Source organism: Amborella trichopoda, chromosome 8 (assembly GCF_054954075.1).
Source record: "Amborella trichopoda isolate Santa Cruz 75 chromosome 8, AtrichopodaSantaCruz75HAP2 v2.0, whole genome shotgun sequence".
NCBI lineage: Eukaryota > Viridiplantae > Streptophyta > Magnoliopsida > Amborellales > Amborellaceae > Amborella > Amborella trichopoda.
The window spans coordinates 18,070,827-18,091,320 of NC_142343.1; positions in this window are offsets into that span (position 1 = coordinate 18,070,827).

Here is a 20,494-nt window from a genome sequence, read left to right on the forward strand (position 1 = left end):
TGATGGTGATGGATGACAGTCTATGAAGGCCATAGACTGAGTACGGTGGTGGTTTGGCTCACTTGGGGAGATGGCTTGGCGTTACCTATGAGAGATGGATGATGTATGAAATGTGAGTGAACGATGGTGACCCACTAACTTACAATGAGTACGGATGGCGGGATGGTTCACTATTTTATGAGCAGAGGTGAGACTCATTGGGAAATGAGGTATGGTGATGAAATGAATGAACTCACTGGGGAGGTAATGAAGGTGGTACATGCACACTATCAGGTACATTAGAAAGGGCGTGCGTAAAACTGTGCGAAAAGGCGTGTGCGAGTATGTGGGCGCGAGTTTGTGGTCATGCCTTCCTGACCTAGGTAAAAGCAGTTTATCGTCTTGCCAGCAGGATGTGCACTATGGTTTAAGGTCATACAACTAGACCGTGGGTTGCTGAGCCTTGTAACATCATGCGGCTAGGACGGGTGTTACGGTTTAAGGTCAGACAACTAGACTGGGTTATGTAGTTTAAAGTCATACGACTAGGACCACGCAATTTTGGGTCGTACAATTAGACCTTCGCTACAGTTTAAAGTCATATAGTTTGGACCATGGTGCTGTGCGGTTTAAGGTCATGCAGCATGGACCACCACTACAGTTTAAAGTCATATAGTTTGGATCATGCAGTTTAGGGTCATGCATGTACACCGAGGCTGTGCAGTTTAGGGTCATGCAGCACAGACCGAGGCGTGCAGTTTAGGGTAGTGCAGCACGGACCGAGGCTGTGCAGTTTAGGGTCGTGCAGCATGGACAGAGGCTGTGTAGTTTTAGTGTCGTGCAACACAGACCGAGGCTGTGCAATATACGATCATGCAGTATGGACCGAGGCCTTACAGTTTATGTTCATGCAGCACGGACCGAGGCTAGGTCACCATGTAGGTGGGCTCCATGGGGAATAGGTATGTGGATGGCGATCCGACTCCCTGGGGATAATGGTTAAGTCCATTCACAAAATGAAGGCTTAGATGGAAATGGTGACCTGATGAAGGCTGGTCAACAGAGGTAGACATCACTAAGGTTTAAAGGAGGTAAGCGTGCTCTTTGGAGAATTGGCTTATGACGGTAACCCGACTCCCTGGGGATAAGATAGCTTAGCTTGAAATAGACTCACTGAGAATTGAAGAGGTATGAATGACGCTAACCCCACTGGGGATAATGAGCTGCAGTATGGGTGTGACTCCTACTAGGGGATGATGGATAGCTCCTGATCTCATATGAGAAGTCACGGTTTGGGTGCAACGGACCCTGTGTAACTCCACTGGAGATGACACATCATGGCTTGGGTGCTACTTCACTAGGGATAGGGGTAGGGCATATACTGCTTGAAATACGGCCGGTGCCATATGTAAAACTAATGGTCTATTGCGAATATTCAACCAGCGCTGACTTCTCACAACATAACCGGCACTGGGTTGTTAATAATTCCGTTGACATTGTGAATGACCCGTGATGTTATCTGAAGTCAACTGGCATTAAGTTAACTGGCGTTAGGGTCATTTCTAAAAACACACTAGATGCTAAGTCAACCGGCGCTAGAGTTGTATTTGGAAACTCTCCCGACGCTGAGTCAACTGGTGCTAGGGTCGTCTTGAAATTTACACCCGGCGCTAAGTCAATCGGTGCTAAGGATGAGAGTTTCCTCGGGCCTCGAGTCGAGGCCTGACCCTGCTCGTCGTTGCTTGGCTTCCCTTGGATGCAACTGGAATTTCGAGTTTGTGAGGGGCATTTGAGGGCAGCGTAGTTTATATAAGAGGGTAAAATCCCGTTTTCCCTTATTTTTCACCAAGGGTAAAAACTTAAGCAACAATTTTATCTAACAGTGAGGAGAGGGTGTGCCTGGTTGAAGTTTCAGTATGCAGTAAGCCTTTAGCAGGAGTTTTGCAGGGAAGATTCTTCGGCAAATAGTAGGATTCCGGCAAGGGTCTTGCAGAGAACACCTTCGGCGTGTGGAGTTTTCCCTGTATTGGCGAAGTTGCAGAGAGAGTAGCAAGGAGAGGAGAATCCTCCGAGAAGTTTTTCGTGAAAGAGAGGAAATTATGGGTGCAGTTTTCCTTTATGATAGGGATTTTTAAGGGTTTCCCGGCCATGGTGGAAGTTTTATGACACTGATGTGGTGTTGCAAAAGTTTTCAAGAAATTAAGTGAAGTTTGCAGAAGTATTTTGGTGAGGTTTTGGTGACACTCAGACCAATAACACAGGCGGAAAGTTCTTCAGTGGGTTTCCAGTCATATAGGAAATGTTCTGATGGGCGACGAACGGTCACAGGAGGTGGGTCATACAATTGTAGGAGGTGAACCGTCATGGGGAAGGCATACGATTGGTGATATTTTGGCCTTCGTCCTTGGAAATTGTATGGTTGTCAATCGCTCGTTTGTGAGGCGACGCCAAAAGACGTGGAGATGGTTATCAGTCGGTGTAGCTAAGTCCGAGGTGTCATGACTATGATTCGTGGCACGTGCGAGAGATTCGATCACAGTCGACGTTGGCCTTGAACATGCTCAACCGTTGTTGGGGTGTTAGCAACCTTAACCGGCGTTGAGCACTGAAAGACTTAAACGGTGCTAGTTTTTTGCACTCAACCGGCGTTGAGTGCTGAAAGACTTTAACCAGCCCTAGTTGTTTGGAGCTCAATGGACGCTGGGTACTAAGAAGCTCAATCGGTGATGAGTTTTTATCAAACTCACCCGACGTTATTCGTTAATACGCAAGCGGCGCTGAGCATTAAGAAGCTCACCCAGTGATAAGTGTTTAAGAGGATCAACTGGCGTTGTTTCATTGCCTTAGCAGCTTTTCGGAGTGAACCACTAGGTCCATTTGTAATGGCTGGTTCTTCTTACCAAATAACTGATGTGAAGGTGCTCCCAAGGGAAGGAGAAATGGTGCCCATGATTTTACGGGTGAAGTTTTATCAAGGGGTGAACCCATTTGGCTGACCCCTTTGTGTTACATTCATTACTGACCCCATATGCTTTGAAGTGTGAGAGGGCAACGATGGAAACATCTATATTGAAGAAGGGATAATAGTTCTTCATTGTATGCATCGAAACATAGCTTCTAGGGAGAACTTGCCCACCTTGGGGAAGCGAATGGTCCAGGCAAAGGGATTACTTAGGTGGTCGGCAAAAGCCTCCGGATTCAGGGAGAGCACCAATATTTGAAGGGATACACTTCTTGGACTACCAAGGTATTGTCTTCGTATAGAAGTACTCTTGAGCATTTTTTACTATTAGTAGCGGTCCAGTGTCCAGGCAACTACTACGACCGTTGCTCCAATACAGTAAAGGTATTGTTGGAGACGTGGAGCTATGTAAGCAATACTTGGCATCTTGGTCATGGTGAAGCGGGAATCTCTTTACTCGACCTTCACTTCATTGGAGGTCTCCCGATGATCGGGCCTATGTATGACGAGTTTGTGCCCTCAAACTCAGTCATCTTTGGTAGTGTTAACTTGGGGGATGAAGAGCCGCCGACCAGTCTTCCAAAGATCTTTGAGGTCTATCAGTCGATTGTAGGCCGATCTATCAATGACATGGTCACCATTACAGAATGGCTGAAATTCTTTGTGGGGATTATCTTGAGGGCAGTCAGGGTACTCTAAAGGGAAAAGGGAAGGCAGTTGCAAAAGAGACACCTCCCATATATCAACTCGATACCGCAATGACCATGTCTTCTCGGCCACTTACTTGGCCTTATTCTTTTACAAATTTGTGTTCCCTGACTGGGGGAATGACATTCGTCCAGGGGTACTATACGTGGCATGCGACGTGGAGAGAGGGCATGAGTATGCCCCTGCTCAGCTAGTCCTGTGCAACATATACCATGGCTTAACGGCTATCTCCTGTGGAAAAGCCTATAAGGGTAAAGAGGGAGGGAACGACATCGTAGGAGGGGAAGCTTTTCCTGAAGATTTTAAAACTCTGTTCCCTATGAATTATGTGTACGGGTGGCTAAGGGTTTATTTCCCTGACACCCACATCAAGCATCAGTGCTCAAGAAATAAATTGTGGCCCTTCCTGATGAAGATTGCGAACCAAAGGGCTATCTTCCATACCCCAAAGGAGGCTCGGGGTCTGTTTGGGAATTATTCTTTGAACATGAGGAGAGTCCATTTTTTAGTCGGGAGCTTCACTGACAATGCTTTCGTTGATGAATTGGGGAAGGAATTGGATGGTGCCCCAACAATGATTAAGGAACTCATGTTCATGCTGAGCATCAGAGGGGGAGTTGTACCTTATCGGACTCCACACAATGCCCGGCTGTAGGGGTATTTCCCCCATCTCTTCGCCTGTTAACACGAGCTTGACCAAGGCTGCCCCTTCTCTGTATTCTTCGAGAAGCACCAGAGTAAGGTCTATAAGGGGAGGGCGGAAGAGTTTGGAATTTTCAAAGAGTGTTGGCTACCGGAGTATATGACAAACTGCTTGGTCCATGTGTCTTGAAATGACAGAGACTAGCAAATATGTGCTACCTCACTTTGGTAGGAGAGTTCGAACAACCAGGGCATAGACTGGTGGAGGGTCACCAGCAAGGGCTATTGGGATAAGGATCACCCTTGGAAAGGGGTGAACGGTAACTGGCACCGGGACATCCGACAAAGGAGGCCGGTGGATGCTCCTGCTCCCGACATGATGTTTTCCTTGGACTAGAGTTCCTTGCAATGAAGACGATGACGGGGAGTGTCTTCGACAATCTTAGCTCGATCTTCGAATGGGATGACGGGTGACAAGTCCCTGATTATAAGAAGCATCCACCACAGGACTTGAACATCCTAATCGGGATTGGTCGTCACAGCAAATTGGTTGGAGGGCCTTCTCAGGGAGGTGGATCTAAGGTGGCAGCTCCTACTATAAGAGGGGGAAAGAAAAGAAAGCACCTGATTGCTGCAGACACCCTTGCAGCGTCTTTAGCTAGTGGGCGTATTCGGAGGCGGAAGCGTGATAAGCTTCTTGTGGTGTCAGAAATAGGAAGTAGGCCTTCCTCCTCTGATCTTTTAAGAAATCTTATAATATCACCCTTTGTGCTTTCTGAACCATCTTTTGATTCTGCTAAAATTTTTTCTTTTTCTTCGAAAACTAAGGTAGACGACTCTGACAGCTTTGAGCTTATTGACGTTGCATCTGATTGAGAGGGGACTCCGGATCTTAGGGCGACACCCTTAAGTCCAAGGGTAGTTCCTAAGTCTGAGGCGGCTCGGGTGGAGACTGAAGAGGATGAAAGCCCTGAAGCAACTGCTCCAAATAGGGGCTCTGCTGTTGATGTGGCCTCCATGCATGAAGACTTTAGTGCCCCGACCGAGGCAGGGGCTATGGCTCAACGAGAAGAGGTTGAAGTTGATGACGTGCCCGAGCACCAAGAGGTTGCTACTTCCATGGTCCCGAGTCATGAAGATGGGGGAGTGAGCTCTTTGTGGTCAATTTTCTAGCTGTTGAAGGTGAGGGCCAAATGGAGGAAGTCATTTCCAGAGATGAGTCGGCTGAGGAAGGCCAAAGAGAAGAGGCAATTCCTGAACTCGGTGATGCTGAGGTGACAGTTCAAGAGGGTAAAGAGCAAGGGGATCAGGTTCCTCTACAGCCTGTTGGGACAGCAGTAGAGGTCCCCATAAGAGAGGGTCAAGACGACGAGGTTGGCATCGAAGAGCCTGTGCAGATTGAGGCCGGGGCCGCTTATGAGCCTGAAGGGTAAGAAGCTCTAGGCTTTGCCCTTGTTTCAGAGGAGCCAGTGGCTCAGATGGCTATCTGTTCAACAACCCCGATCCTTGAGGTCGAGGTGTCTTCAATAGTGGTGGCCTTAGTAGCACCATCCAGGCTTGTTTTTTGTGGTGTTTCTAGCATGATTGAAGGCATGTTTAAAGCAGGCCTTCAGGGCTTGAGGGAGCTGCCTTTCTACTAGTTGGGAGAAGGTTTGGCCAGGCTGAGGGAGTTCGTTGTGACTTCTGCGATCGGGATGGCGTCAGAGGTGCTTTTCCATTTCGATGTAACTCTAAACGAGTTGCAAAACTGGTGGTTGGGAGTGCTGCATTGTGAGGAAGAAACTAGAAGGGTAGCCTACGAAGAGTCGCTCTTGTGTAGTTGCGAGAAGATAGATGCTTGTATTGAGAAGAAAGCATTGATAACTGGCTGCCAGCAAGAGCTCAAGAGCGAGGCACAAGGGAGCTTCAAGAGAATGGTCGAAGACAGAGAGGCTATGCGAATACTGAAACGAGAATTCATGGGCCTTGAGACGGAGATGGCTCAAAGGAAGGCCATGGAGGCCTCTTCGATTGCAGATTTGTCCGAACTCGATGGCACAATTGAGTCGGAAACTGTGGCAATGACAGAGGCGACTCAAACAGTGGTAGAGTTGAAGGCACGTGTTCAAAGTATCGAGACTTCTCATGAAGCACGCAACGCAAGGATTAATAAGATGATTGATCGTTTCTGAGCATGCCATTCCCCCTTTTTTCAGTACTTCTTAAAAAAATTAACTGATGCATAAAGCGCTTCTCTTTTTTATTGACTTTACTGCATGATTTCATTCTCTCTTTACTTTTGCTGCGCTTCATGTGATTCTTCTGAATGCCTCTCGATACTTTCATTATCTGGAGAAACTAATACCCTAAGCCTTGTCTAGCCCCATGGTTGGCTGCCGCGGTTTGGATAGCTTCAAAATAGGGAGTCGTTCATTTTTATCCTTTCAATGTATGATTAGCCAAAGGCTCATAGTTCATTTTCCTCATGATTTGGTGTGCCTGGTTGCTATAGACAATCCAATCAGGAGGGGCCTTAGCCTCTGTTGGTGTCGTGTTTACTTCAAGCTCATCATAGCTTTTAGTCTCCGACACAAACTCTTTGAGATGCTCTGAAGCGATACACATGACCTTCAATTGACATTGAAGGTTGGGGACTTCGGTCCTCAAGTTTGCTAGAGGATCCTGCTCTTGAGGGGGAGGAAGTTGCCCTTCGCCGAACTTCTCTCCCGAGAGGTCGGGGAAAAGTAAAACTTTTGGCTGGACAACGGTCTGAGGAACATCTTTTATACTTATAGCAACCGGAATTTGAAAAACTTTCCGTGACGGTTGTCGCACTGCTTCTGCTTTCAAGAGTGCAATGGGAATATGCAGGACTTTCTAATGGTCAAGTGTATAAGTGATCTTTGGAGCTGGGAATTCTACCTCCATGGCTTGCTCGATCTTTGAAATAACTTCTAGTTCATTTTCCATCCAAGGTGGCTCAGAACTGGGGCCAGAAGGTGAAGACTCTTTTTCAAACGAAGGGGGAGTTTCTTGAGAGATGATGGTTGGGATGTTGGAATGAAGAGTAGTTAGGGGTAAAATTCTACCCTGCCTTTCTTCTTCCTTGAACATGTTCAATAACGCCCTTCCAACATCCTCAACATCTTCATGAGACAAGGACACAGTCTTGCTTTTAGACTTGTGACGTTCATCACTCAACTTCTGAGGCGACTCCATATCTATGACGTAATATTTAGCGTTGGCGTAGTGAATTTCAACCACAGGGAACGGTCTTTTATCAGCATAGATCGAATGTTGTCTCCCATCTCGACTATATTTGAAGCACTGATGCAACGTTGATGGAACCACCCCCTGGTCATGAGCCATGGCCGATCGAGGAGGATATTGTAAGAAGTGTTGATGTCGATTACATAAAACTGGCCGCAATCATTCAGCTTACCGATCTTAAAAAGAAGGTGTACCGTGCTAGCTGGCTTCTCCCCTGATTGGTTGAACCCTTGAACTGTGACGTGGGTCGAGGTAAGATCTTCGGACCCCAATCCTAATCGAGTAAGGATCCTCCATGGAATCAGGTTGACTGCCGACCCTCCATCTAACATAATTCGATTGATGGGGCATGCATGTAATTCGCCAGTAAAAGAGAGAGAGATTATGAAGCCTTTCCCCTAGCTACGGATTGTCTTCTAAAAAGGTGATTGGCATACATCCTAGCAGAATTTTCGGGTCTACCTAGGTAGGTTCTACTTCGATCTCGTACACTTCTGGGTCAGAGAGAGCTGGAATCAAATCCATCCGGTAATCCTTTGAGAGCATGAGGGCATCATAGACACTAAGAAGGGCTAGAAGCTTCAATAGATGTCCTATCACATCATATTTCACCTTTTCTTGATCAAGGCTTTGTCCTCCGGGTCCTGCCACTGATTTGGTGGGTATTATTGGGTTGAGGAGCAGGTTTGGGTAAAGCGGGTTTATTTTGGCTGGCTGGCTGACTTGATTGCACGGCGGGCTTGGTTCGAGTGACGGAAGTTTGAGGTTTTGGAAGGGGCTAAGTGCATGAGATAAAAGGAGTCCCAAGAAATTGGAGAATAGGAGGATTGTTTAAGGTATTGGGATTAGGGAAAAGCCCAGGGAGTTGCAGGATAGGCAAACTAGCCTTTGGATTAAGGGACAATGAAAGACTAGGGAAGTTCAAGGCACCCAACTTCTGCGATGGAGGCTGCAGCGTCCTCTCAGATCTAAGATTTATCTGCCCAGTGGTGGGTAATGCTCTTGAAATTTGCAGCATGTGGCAAGCTCCCTGAGAATAGAAGCCTTTCCCTATCGACTCTCTCAATCTCTACTCGAATTACAGCTCAGGGGGCCACTGGAGTTTCTTTGGCTTTGACTTCTTGCGCTTCTTTAAAGAAGGTGGCTCTACCTTGGCTTTAGCTGCCAGGGCATCAGCAATTGTTAAGAATCTTGTTGCCTGCGCCAGGGTCTTTCTCAATCATTTGTGTTTCGTCTTTTTTATGTTTGATCCCTCAAGTTCTCTATCAAGAGAATCGAAGTCTGAACATTTCAAGGTTGTACCTGTAGGAGACATAGACAAGGAAGAATGAGAACCACGAGAAGAAGGAGGACTAAGGTTAGAAGGTGGGGCACTTTTATGGTCATTTCCCTCATAAGACCGATCTGGGAAGCTTTTTATGTCATTGCCAGAGTTGGACGGGTGTTGGGTATCTTTTCGGTCTTTCCCTTGCTTAGACCGTTGGGGAGTGCTCTTACCGTCGTCACCCTCATTTGACTTGTGTTGAGTGGTAGATGAGATGGGAGCATCCTCTTGACAGGATGAAGAAGAAAAAAGGATTGTGCCAAGGATGAAGTCCAGCAAGGTTGGCAATGGGGAAAGGGACCAGAGAAATTCTTGCTCGACTATGGGTTGAGCGATCTTGTTTCTTCGACGAGTAGCCCTTGGTGCCCATCTCTTTTTGGTTTTCAGACGTGATGTCTGATTCGTCTTGCTGTGGTGGCAAACCGCTCTAGCTTGGCGAACTGCATCTCATCTTAAGGACTTGAGTCTGCTTCGGCCATGATAGGTTATCCATGGCTGGGAATCCGAGGGTTCCACAGAGTCTGAGTCATTCTTAGGAAGGTATTAGTTTGTGAGATCTTCTTGCCCCGATGGATAAGTGATTTGGGGATCAGTTATGGGGATATTGTAAAATTCTTGACACTCTTGCATCTTCTCTGCGAATATATCATGGAAAGTTGTGCATTCTGACAAATAATGACCTCTTATTTGATGGAATGGGCACCAACAATCTTCAGTCCCCTTAGCAAGGCGGTAGGGTTGCCTTGCCTGCTTCGGTGTGATTATGCCATCCTGAAGCATTATAATGAAGAAAGCGTGGAGGATATCATGCATTTCATCTTCCTCTTGAATGGTTACATTATGGGAGGCCTCAGCTGCCCTGAAGGCCTTCTTCAAATCTTCAAGCTTGGGACTCAATGATATCCTTTAACGTGTAGCAGTCATTTAAAGGGTTGTTTGATCCTCTAATGGTAGGCACAATAATTCACCTGAGTGTCAAGGCCAGACTGCTCAGGGAACTTGGTTTCTGGAAGGTGGATCATATTCTACTCTAATAGTAACCAGAACAACGCAGGGACCCATTCCTTCTCGAAGGGATAGACCTTGTTCCTATCTCTGGGCTTGAGAAGGAAGCAGTCAAAACTTGCATGGGGAATATGTGACCTGAAATCGCTCTACATGTCGAGGCCTCCGATCCGACCTTCATGTCATAGTTGATCTGTAAATCAACTCGCATAGAAAGTTTGTCACGCCATTATGGTGCGACACGACAGCCATCTACAAGTTTAGCAAGTAACCGGGGTAATGGTAGCTCTCGGAATAACTCACAAGGCAGCCAACAGAAAGGGTTAATCAGTGCAGCCGTCATGGTCACTGATTCAAAGAAGGCTTCCCCCAAAACTTTGAACCTCTCTAAAAGGGTAACCACAACAACAATAACACTACAGGCTGGCAAGCAACAACTGTCATACAATAGGGTACCTCCACTAGCCAACTTTGATCAGAAGGATTATCTCTCCAGGCATAGGAATAAGGTCTATCCCTTTGAGAAGGAATGGGTCCTTGCGTTGTTCCAGTTATTATTGGAGCAGAATATGATCCAGCTTCCAAAACCTAAGTTCCCCGAGCAATCTGGCCTTGGCGATCAGGTGAATTATTGTGCTTACCATCAAAGAATTAATCATCCTACGGATGACTGCTACACGCTGAAGGACATCATTGAGGCCCTGATTTAGAAGGGTCAGATAAAGCTTGAAGACCTAAAGAAGGCCTCCGGGGCAGCAGAGGCCTCCCATGTTTTAACTATCCAAGAGGAGGATGAAGTGCTTAGAATTCTCTACACGTTCTTCATCATAATGCTTTAGGAAGGCATAGTCACACCGAAGCAGGAAAGGCAACCCCTTCTCCTTGTTAAGGGGACTGAAGATCGTTGGTGTTCATACCATTAGATAAGAGGTCATTACTTGTCAGAATGCACAACTTTCCTTGACATATTGGCAAAGAAGATGCGGGAGTATCAAGAATTCTACAATCTTCCGGAAAGTGATCCTCAAATCACTTCCTCATCAAAGCATGAAGATCTCACAAGGCAGGACCTTCCCATCAATGACTCAGACCCTGCGGAACCCTCAACTTCCTAGTCATGGATGATCTACCATGGCCGAAGCAGACTCAAGTCTTTGAGGCGAGAAGCAGTTCGCCAAGCTAAGGCTGTTCGCCAGCCCAGTGAGAAGAATCACACATGACCTCAGAAAACTAGAAAACGACGGGCACCAAGGGCTACTCGTCGAAGAAACACGACCTCTCAACCCATAGTCGAGCAAGAATTTCTCAAGGCTCTTCCTCCATTGCCAACTTTGCTGAACTTCATCCATGATACACTCCTTTTTCCTTCTTCATCCTATCAAGAAGATGTCCCCATGACATCTTCCACTCAGCAAACGTCCAATGAGGGTGACGACGTTAAAAGAACTCCCCAACGATCTGAGCAAGGGAAAGACCTAAAAGACCCCTTGCACCCATCCAATCCTGATGATGATGTAAAAAGCTACCCAAATCGGTCTAATGAGGGGAACAACCTTAAAAGTCCCCCACTTTCCAACCCTTATCCACCTTCTTCTCCTGCTTTTCATTCTCTTATGTCTTCTGAAGATACGACCTTGATGTGCCAAGAATTCGAGGCTCTCGGCCGGGAATTCAAAGGAATCAATATAAGCAGGATGCAGCGGAAGTGATTGACAAAGATCCTGACATAGGCAGCGGGATTCTTAACAGTTGTTGATGCCTTGGTAGCTAAAGTCAAGGCAGAGCCACCTTCATCAAAGAAGCACAAGAAGTCGAAGCCAAAGAAGCCCCAGTGGCCTCTTGAGCCTGACTTCGAGCAGAGATTGAGAGAATCAAGAGGACATAGCTTCTATTCTTAGGAGGCTTGCCACATGATATAGGTATGTGAAGAATCGACTGGCTTGGAGCAAACACTCCAGGCATCCATACAAATACCGTATGGTTCGTACGAAGACACTCTTCACATCATCATCACTGGACCTCAATCCCCCTCTAAGGTTCAAAACCAGCCTCTCCAACCTGACGTGTTCACCATTTTGAGCTTGACCTTTCCATCACTCGATTTGAGGAAGGTGCAGAAATTATGACCCACTCCGGACCTCTATCAAAGGTAGAAATGTCAGGATCATGGGTCTCTGCACTTGAGGTTGATCAAAAAATCTCTGAGAACAATGATGAAGAACTGCCAGAGGCTCCAGAAGAATGGGAAGAAGGTGGTCGGGCCACAACTGACAAACTTGAGGAAATAAAACTTGGAGATGAAGCGGATCCCAGACCCACTTTCATTTCAACGCATATGTCTCCAGGAGAAAAAGAAGATTTCACCACCTTCTTGAAAGCAAACCGAGACGTCTTTGCTTGGCACTATCATGAGATGCCTGGGTTAGACCCTCAAGTAGCAGTTCACCATCGATCCAACTATCAAACCAGTCAAACAGAAGTCGAGAAGGTTCAGGCCTGACCTCAAGATGCAGATAAACGTCAAGATAACCAAACTCAGATAAGCAGGTTTCATCCGTGAAGTCGAATACCCGAAATGGCTAGCAAATGTCATTCCGATCAAGAAAAAGAATGGTCAAATCAGAATGTGTATTGAATTTCACGATTTGAACACTACCTGTCCTAAGGATGACTTCCCGTTGCCATTCACCGAGATGCTCATAGACTATACAACTAACTGCCAGATCTTTTCCTTCACGAACAGATACTCCGGGTATAATCAAATAAGGATGGCACCCCAAGATGAAGATGCCACCTCATTCTTAACTCCAAAAGGGGTCTTCTATTACACAATGATGCCTTTTGAATGCTGGGGCCACATATCAGAGAGCAATGACGACCAATTTCAAAGACATGATACGCAAAGTGGTGGAGTGTTATGTAGATGAGTTAGTGGTAAAATCTGAAGAGAAGGATGCTCACATGATGGACCTTGAAAAATTATTTGAGCGACTACGTCTTCATCAAATTAAAATGAACCTGCTGAAATGCGCTTTTGACGTGCGCTCCAGAAAATTCTTGGGGTTCATTGTCAGACATCGAGGGCTTGAAGTTGAGCCAGTTAAGATCAAGGCAATCCAAGAAAGGTCGTCACCCACTACACTTCGAGAACTACGCTCTCTTCAAGGCAACTGGCATACATTCACAGGTTCATCTCGAACCTCTCAGGTTGTTGTAAACCCTTTGCACATCTGCTAAAGAAAGATACCCAATTCAATTTGGATGAAGCATGTCAGGCAGCCCTTGACGACGTCAAGCATTATTTACTCAACCCTCCAGTGCTCTCTACACCAGTATTGGGGAAACCCCACATTCTATACGTGACTACTTTAGAAGAGTCACTCGGAGCATTGTTGGCACAAAACAATGAAGAGGGAAAGGAGACTTTGTTATATTACCTCAGCCATAGGATGTAAGGAGCCGAGTGGAACTATCCCCCTATTAAGAAGATGTGTCTGGCTCTAATCTTCACAGTACAAATACTCCGCCATTACTTGCTTGGTCATGAAGTGAAACTTATTTCAAAAGTTGATCCTGTAAAATTTCTCATGATACACTCATATTTGTCTGGACTCCTTGCCAAGTGGGCATTATTGCTGATGGAGTTTGACATCACATATGTCCCAAAAAAGGCCATCAAGGGCCAAGCCTTGGCTGACTTTCTAGCAACACACTCCATACCGGCTGAATCTCCTCTATCAAGTGACATCCTTGATGAAGAAGTATTATGTGCCGACCTTGCTCTTGTGTGGGAATTATACTTTGACGGAGCCTTCCAATTGGAACGAGGAGGCGCCGTAGTAGTATTCTTGACTCCTACAGGAGGAATACTGCCACTTTATTTCTCTCTCGCTCAAGCTGGTTCTCATAATGAAGTAGAATATAAGATAACCTTCGATCTGGACTTGGAGCAGCTCAAGGTCTACGGCGACTCTGAGTTGATTATCCGACAGCTCAAAGGGATTTATGATGTAAGAAAATACACCCTCAAGACTTATCACGATACTGCAAAATCGTATATGGCTCAATTCGAAGACGTATCCCAAAGGATACGTCACATCCCCAGGAGGCTAAATTCGCAGGCTGAAGGACTTGCGAAACTCGATGCTACAATTTAGTTGTCCTCATCATGACCCACGCTTGTTTGGGTGGCAGAATGGAGACACATCGAGCTAAGAACTGAAGTCGATGCAGATGATGAGAGAAATATCTTCCTCGAGTGTCCTCCCTATCCATTTGGAGCACTTCTATTGGCCAAAGGAATAATCAAGACCGAATAAGAAATAGCAGAGAGTCGAGGAGCTAAGGGTCGAAATCAAGAACCACAATTCTTTGACCCAATGTGTAGAAATTGAGCAGGTCAAAGATTGGAGAGACCCCATTACTAGTTTCCTAAAACATGGCAGGCTCCTGAAAGAGCGCAACAGTATATGTCGAATGTCCACCGAGTATACCCTCCTCAAAGGTGATGTTCTCTTTAGACGGTCATTTGATGGCATTCTTCTGAGATGTGTTGACATTCAAGAGGCAAATAAGGTGTTAGAAGAAGTCCACTTAAGCATTTGTGGGTTGCACTAGTCCGATCCTAAGCTCTATGAATGAATACGCAGGTTGGGATACTATTGGCCTTCTATGATCGTCGATTCCTTAAGCTACGCTAAAAAGTGTCAGGTATGCAAAATACACTCCAGCCTCGTGCACCAGCCTCTAGAGCCCTTACACCCTACGGCTGCGTCATGGCCCTTCTCACAATGGGGTATGGATACCCCTTCTGCAATAGGCCATGTTTTCATCCTAGCTACAACAGATTATTTCTCTTAGTGGGCTGAAGCGGTGCCCCTTAAGTAAGTTCTTGGGACAGAAATGGCCTACTTTATTCGACATCATATCATATACCGCTTCGGAGTGCCCTACCGGATCATATCTGACAATGGCCCTCAATTTAGCAGTCATCACATTGATCGCTTAGTTAACCAGTACGGTTTCGAATGGAGGTACTTGACTATGTACCACCCTCGGGCGAATGGATTAGCTGAGGCTTTCAATAAGACACTATGCAATGTTCTAAGAAAGTCACTATAAAAAATAAGAAAGAATTGACATGAGAAGCTTCCCGAAGCACTGTGGGCTTATCGCACTACCGTACAAAATGCTATTGATTCCACTCCTTATTCTTTGGTTTATGGGGGTGAAGCAGTTTTACCTCTCGATATACAAATCCCTTCATTGTGAGTAGCTATTCACTAGGGAATAACCGAAGATGAGAGAGTCAAGCTCTTGTATCAAGAACTGGATGCACTCTATGAAAAGAGGCTAGAAGCTCAGCAAAACCCTGAACTCAACCAAGGGAGAATGAAGAGGGTTTTTCACAAGTCTGTCAAGATCCGCTCATTCACTAGTGGTGATCTAGGCTTAGCTATCAATAGGCCTATTGTCATGCATGGCCAGCACAAAGGGAAGTTTGAGCCTAAGTGGGAAGGTCCCTTTACAATCAAAAAGGTCTCGCCCAATGGAGCCTGCATATTGGCACATCCTGATGGGGAAGAGGTAATGCCCCCTATCAACGGGTGATACCTAAAGAAGTATTATCCATGATGTATATGCAAAAGAAAGGGACTCAATGTGAAAACAAGTAAGATAGTCCAAACAAAATGCTAACTCTTTTTAATTTTATTGCAGTAAAAATGAGTTACAAGTTACAAGAACCCATTATTAGGGAGGTTACAAGTCTCTTGCATCTGATGATAAGAGAATGGTTACAAACAAAAAACTTGTGCTTTTGCTCTTGCATCTGAGAGTAAGAGGACGGTTAAAGGCCAAAACAAATTCATGTCCCATGAAGAAGAAGCAAACCCACAAAGAGAAGGACCTCCTCATGAAGAAGAAGCCAAACCACTTAGAGAGTTAGCTTTAATTCATCTGACGAGTAAGAGGATGGTTATAGGCCAGAAAACAAAGCAAAGCCACTCCAAGAAGTTAGCCTCAGTCCCTCCGACATGTATGTCAAACATACAAGCCAGATACCTCATCTTACCTGTATATCAAACATACGACGTAGGATCCATTCGATGTGTATATCAAAAATACAAGAGGGGCTGCCTTGGCAAGGAGTTGACCGATGGCGGAAAGCATGTCCTATTCACAGTGGATGCCCTTCTATAGAACAACATGGACCTCACTGTTATTTTGGAGGATTTGGCTTCCAACAGGTACCACAAGCCACGCCCCATCCTTTGCCACTTTTTGTCAGCCCATGGACAACGTCGTACATAGCTCATCGCCGAATGTCGCGAACCCCACACTGAACTTAGAGACACATGCGAGCGTCAGTCTTTGCATCGTGATAAGCCACACGTGCTGATCAGTGTCGATTGAAGCCAGCGCCAGTTGGGTCCTTTAGAGGCCAGCACTGGTTTCCTTCCTAACCCCTAGCTCCAGCTATTTTGCTTGAGGGTCGGTGTCGATTGTATCAGCACTCCAAATCATCAGCGCCGGTTACCTTAGCGGTAGTTGGACTTCTGCTAGCACCAGCCCTGTCGCCTCCCTAGACTCCTTGTTTTTGCGCCTCCTTAAATGGTCACATGATTTTCAAGGGTGACGGTTCACCTCCAGCAACCGTACGCCTTCCTCACGATGCTTCACCTCTAGCAACTGTACGCTTTCCCCACGATGTTTCACCTCCTGCAGTCGTACGACCCACCTCCTACGACCGTTCGTCTTCCACTAGAATTGCTCCGACACGACTGAAAACTCATTGGAAAACCTTCCCTCCTATTGTTTTAGCCTGGACTTCATTACAGTCACACCGAAAGGCTTCTGCAGACTTCCCTTGAGTCCCCAAAAACCTCTGTGACACCACGAAAGTGCCGAAAACCATCCACAACCGCTCGAAAACCCCTTAAAAAACCCCCAGCAAGCCTTTAAGACATGCAAAAATACTCACTGATGTGTTTCCCACCTCTTCCTGAAAGAAAAAAGATAGCCGGAGCCTCATCTACTTCTTGAAAAGATTCTCGAAAGGCTCACCTTTCCCTACTACTTTCTCCATAAACTCACTGAAATCTTGATGAAGTTTGTTCAACGAAGGTCTTCTATGAAAGACCCTTGACTGGAAGCCTGCTGCTCACCGAAGAACTTTCCTCGCACAGATTGTTGCCGAAGTACCACTGCTTGTCAGAAACTACAAACAAGCGCTCTCTCCTCATGGTTAAAGAAAACTTGTGCTTAAGTTTTTTTTACCTTTGGTGAAAATAAGGGAAAACAGGATTTTACCCCCTTATATAGACTGCACTGCCCTCGAATTCCCCTCACAAATTAGGAATTTCAGTTGCGTACAAAGGAATCCAAGCGACAACAAGCCGGGTCAAGCTTCACAATAGGCCCGAGGTAACTCTCATCAATCCATCCCCAGCACCGATTGACGCAGCGCCGGGTAGATTTCCAAAACAACCCTAACATCAGTTGACTTATCACCGAGCGTGTTTCCAAATCCATCCCCAGTGCCAGTTGACACAACACCGGGTGAATTTCTAAACAACCCTAGCACCAGTTGACTTAACGTCGAGTGTGTTTTCAAATACAGCCTTAGCGTCGGTGGACTTAGCTCTTGGTGTGTCTCCAAAACAACACTAGCGCTGGCTAACTCAGCGCCAGTTGACTTCAGATAATATCATAGGTCATCCACAACGCCAGCTGAACAGTGTCAGTTGTGTTAGAACTCAACGTTAGTTGTGTTGTGAGAACTTAGCGCCGGTTGAAAATTCGCAACAAACCATCAGCTTTACACATGGTGTCAGCCGTATTTCACGCAGTGCATGCCCTACCATTATCCCTAGTGGACTTGCACCCAAGCCGTTGCACCTAAACTGTGACCTCCCCAATGGAGTCATGAGTTGTCCCTCATCCCCCACTAGGAGTTACACCCATACTGCGCCCATCATCCTCAATGAAGCTAGGGTCATTCTCACCTCCCTAATACCCAGTGGGTCAACTTCACACTAAGCTACCGTATCCCCAGGGAGTCGAGTTACTGGTCATAAAGTCTCATCTTTCACCTCAGAGAGTACCTTACCCCCATAAAAACCACAACACGGTCTACCTCTGCTGATCATGCTTCATCAGGTCACCATATCCACCTAGCCCTCAGTTTGTGAATGATCTTAGCCATGTTATCCCCAGGGAGTCAGATTACTGTCCACAAGCCTATTCCCCATGGAGCTACACTTACATGGCGATCCACACAACGGTCCTTCTACATGACCCTAAATGCACAACATTGGTCTAGAGGCACGACCCTAAACTCTGTAATCCAAAGTATACGACCTTAAACTGTAGCAGAGGTCTAGTTGCACGACCTTAAACTACATGGTCCTAAGTTGTATGACTTTAAACTACATAACTATGGTCCTTGCTGCATGACCCTAAACTGTAAACCCTGGTCTAGATGCATGACCCTAAACTCTGCGGTCCAAACTATACGACCTTAAACTGTAGCGGAGGTCTAGTTGCACAACCTTAAACTGCATGGTCCTAAGTTGTACGACTTTAAAATGCATAACTATGGTCCATGCTGCATGACCCTAAATTGCACAGCCTTGGCCCAAACACACGACCCTAAACTCTGCGGTCAAACTATACGATCCTAAACTGCAGTGGAGGTCTAGCTGCACGACCTTAAACTGCATAACTATGGTCCTAAGTTGTATGACTTTAACCTGCATAACTATTGTCCGTGCTGCATGACCCTAAACTTCATAGCCCTGGTCTAAATGCATGACCCTAAACTCCACGGTCCAAACTATACGACCTTAAACTGTGTGGTCCTAAGTTGTATGACTTTAAACTGCATAACTACTATCAGTGCAGCATGACCCTAAACTACACAGCCTTGGTCTAGATATACGACTCTAAACTCCGCGGTCCAAACTATACGACTTTAAACTGTAGCAGAGGTCTAGTTGCAGGACCTTAAACTGCAAGGTCCTAAGTTGTATGACTTTAAACTGCATAACTATGATCCGTGCAGCATGACCCTAAACTGCACAGCCCTGGTCTAGATGCACGACCTTAAACTGCATAGTCCTTAAACTGCATAGTCCTAGCTATCTGACCTTAAAATACATAACTAGGGTCCTAGCTATCTGACCTTAAAATACATAACTAGGGTCCTAGCTATCTGACCTTAAACTGCATAACCACGGTCCGAACTATATGACCTTAAACTGTAGCGGAGGTCTAGTTGCACGACCCTAAACTTTATGGTCCAAACTATATGACCTTAAACCATAGTCTACATCCCAGTTGCACGATGTTAAACTTCACAACACCATGGCCCGAACTATATGACTTTAAACTCTAGAGGATGTCAAGTTTCACGACCTTAAACTGCATGGTCCTAGTTGTATGACTATAAAACTGCATAACCACGATCCAACTATATGACCTTAAACCATAGTGCACGTCTCGACCGCATGACGATAAACTGCTTTGCCCAGGTCAAGGAGGCATGATCATAAACTCGCCCCCACATACGCGCACACACCTTTACGTGCATTTTCACGAATGCCTTTCTGAACCTACCTGTTAATGTGCACACATCACCTTCATTACCTCCCCATAAGTTCATCACGCTACATCATTCCCCAGTGAGTCTCACCCATGCTCACAAAACGGTGAACCATCCCATCATCCATACTCGTTTTAAGTTAGTGGGTAACCATCGTCCACTCACCTTTCATACGTCACCCATCTCTCATGGGTAGCCTCGAGCCATCTCCCCAAGTGAGCCAAACCGCCACCATACTCACTCCATAGCCTTCATAGACTACCATCCATTACCATTACGGTCCAGTTGTATGACCTTAAACCATAACGCACGTCCAGGTCACATGATGTTAAAATGTTTCGCACGAGTCCCAGAGGCATGACCTTAAATAAGCCCTCACAAAAAAAATTAAATAAAATAAAATAACTGACATGGTGTATACCTGAATGCTATGAGTAAAAATAACGGATGAGCTTGGTCATGAAACCATCTATAAAAGAGTTATGTGAATAAAAAACTGGGCATGGTAAAAACCCGAAAGGGTATCGTGAGTAAAAATGGACAAAAAGGGGGGACATGGCCGAAAGGTCATGGGTAAAAGGGCCCCAAAACAAAAAAGAAGTTGGTGAAACCGTCTCTACGGGGCCGATTCTCAAGTTCAACCAAAAATCCGCAAGGGACGCTTGGACCAATAAACAGGTTGATGCAACATTCGCTTCCACAGGTGACTTCAGCGAGCACTCCCTTCATCGTCAAGACGTCCAACAGGGTGTAGACATTAAAATCATCCCTGGACAATCCTTCTTCAGTCCTGGGTGAATAGGTAGCCAACCTGACATCCTTCTTCAGTCCTGGGTGAATAGGTAGCCCAATCAACTTCCTTCTTCGGTCCGGGGAGAACAGGTAGGGCAATCGACATCCTTCTTCAGTCCTTGTTGAATAGGTAGCCCAGTCAATGTCCCTCTTCAATCTCGGGTGAATAGGTAGCCCAGCTGACTTCCTTCTTTAGTCTTGGGTGAACAGGTAGCCCAGCCGACTTCTT